Source organism: Limulus polyphemus, unplaced genomic scaffold (assembly GCF_000517525.1).
Source record: "Limulus polyphemus unplaced genomic scaffold, Limulus_polyphemus-2.1.2 Scaffold6964, whole genome shotgun sequence".
NCBI classification, from domain to species: domain Eukaryota; kingdom Metazoa; phylum Arthropoda; class Merostomata; order Xiphosura; family Limulidae; genus Limulus; species Limulus polyphemus.
Window position 1 is genome coordinate 2,307 of NW_013672574.1, and position 2,471 is coordinate 4,777.

A 2,471-nucleotide genomic window follows, 5' to 3' on the forward strand; every position below is an offset into this window, starting at 1 on the left:
CGATTGACAAACTTCATACCAAGGACTTGCGATTCACGAACTTCATACCAAGGACTTGCGATTCACGAACTTCATACCAAGGACTTGCGATTCACGAACTTCATACCAAGGACTTGCGATTCACGAACTTCATACCAAGGACTTGCGATTCACGAACTTCATACCAAGGACTTGCGATTCCTTCGGTCACAGAACAATTTATTTCGTAGCGTACATCCAGCCAAAAAGTCACTTTTCTTCTGAAATATCACAATGCTTTTCCACCAAAAAGACTCACTTTGAAATTCTGCATTAAACCCATTTTACTACAATTTTAGAAGTTTCTTAAAAAAATAATTTCGTTGATAATAATAAATGTATATTATTAAAAAGGAAAGAGGTACCATTTCTGCATTAAGGAAGCGATTTAGAAAAACAAATGTTATAAAGTACGGTCCTATTATTTCTGAAATTTTTGCGAGGGTCTATTTTATAACATCTTGTTTTCATATTGATGAGATATAAAGCTGTGATTGACTTATTTCTTAAAAAAAAGTGGATATATGCACTAAATAAAATACCCAATTGTAATGAAACTTTGTTAGGAACTTCCCCTTATGATGTTGAAAAAATCGTGCGAAGTTTCATCCAAATCGAACTTAAACTGTAGGAGGAGTTTTGCTGGTAGTCGTAAATAAAATAGAGATAGGTACACGCTATCTATAAAAACGTTTTGCGCAATAACTGCTGTTTTCATAATATCAGTATTCTGACAGGGTAAGGGTTAATGAAGATAATGTCAGACATGGTTTTTCTCAGTCCACGCAATGCCCTATACATGGAATGACATATAACACAACTCTAATTATATAGATACTTGAACTACTTCAATCTTGTACCCTGTGATAATTTCAGGAGTTAACATAATGTTACCAAAAGAGCTACAGTATTTAGTCTAATATAATAATCAGGTATAAAATATTTAGATTAAAATAACTTTATAAACAAGTCAACTCTATATTTTGTCTGAATACTACAAACATTTAACTTTCAGATCAATGACATTTTATGAAAATTAAAAGACGATCATAATTACAATTATATTATGTAACTTTTGCCAAGTTACAGATTTTGTAAAATAATGAACTATAGTTATAAACTAATATATAACATATAGACATTAAATATTAATTCTTACAAAAGTTAACATGCATGCAAAAATTTGTACTATAAAAATCATTCTACAAACCTGTCGATTTAATTTGCTGTCATTTGGAAATTTGTTATTCAGTAATAAATTAATGTAAAACTACACTTTGTATTCTCGTGGAGTCATTACTTCACTACTCTCCACTGTGAAATCGGAGTCAGAGCTAGTTCGTTTCAAGAAAGTTTCTAGATAATACTAGTTTAGTGAGAGATAATGCTTTATATTTGTATTTAAAAGTAAATTGAAATTATATTAAGAAAATCATAGAATTTAATATATCATAGCAGATTTATTTATTTTTGACAAAGCATGAAATGCTAAGTGTTGCTATTTATTTTGTGCTTAGTTTATATAATAGAAAAATGTGTTTTTGATCAGTTCACATATGTGATTGGATCTGATATACCAAAGTCATTTGTTATGCACTTCATTATATTGAGTTAAAGTAAAATCGTATAGAATGTATTAACTTGTGGATCAAATCAAACGTCATAGAACTTAAGAATGAAAAGAGCCATATTCTTCATGACAGATTGGATACATGTTAACAGTCGTACTTCCTATTGTTTACTTGAACATACTGTATTAATCTTCGTTCAGATGATTCAGACCGAAATAACTAGAGTTTGGGTGTTTTATATATATATAAAAAACAGTCCTTTTCAGGACTACTTAGATTGTATATATACTCATATTAAAAAAATCATGAAATACGCTGTACAAGTACAAACAGTCAGGCTGTAATAAACTTGATAAAACAAAGTATTAATATTATTTATTTAAACATGTTGTTTCTTATCGATAGTTAATGACAATGTGAATACACAACTGCACAAAGCATTTTCATTTGGGCGTACAACCTTGATTAACGTTTTTATATGATGTACATTTAAGGAATTTAAATTAACATGAAAACAGTACTCAACGTAAATTGTAAGTTAAACTAGTATATGGATAACTACGTGAGTTAATCATGAAATACGCTAAAGAAGCCTTGCAACTGTAATAAATAAAATATTAAATAATTATTTTACTTGTCCAAATGCTTTGCTTATTATTGAATAAATTGATATTAAAACTCTGGTCGTTTGTTAATTACTCGTAAAAATTCTTTCCGAAGAACTTCAGCGATACAAGTCCTTTCTCAAATAAAACTAATTTATTCTTTCTCAATACACTTAATTTACACAGTTCATAAACTTACCGCTCATCTACTGACGGACATTAGGTGATAAAAAGACGTTACAAATATGTATAGCTTCCTTCGTATTGATTTCTTACA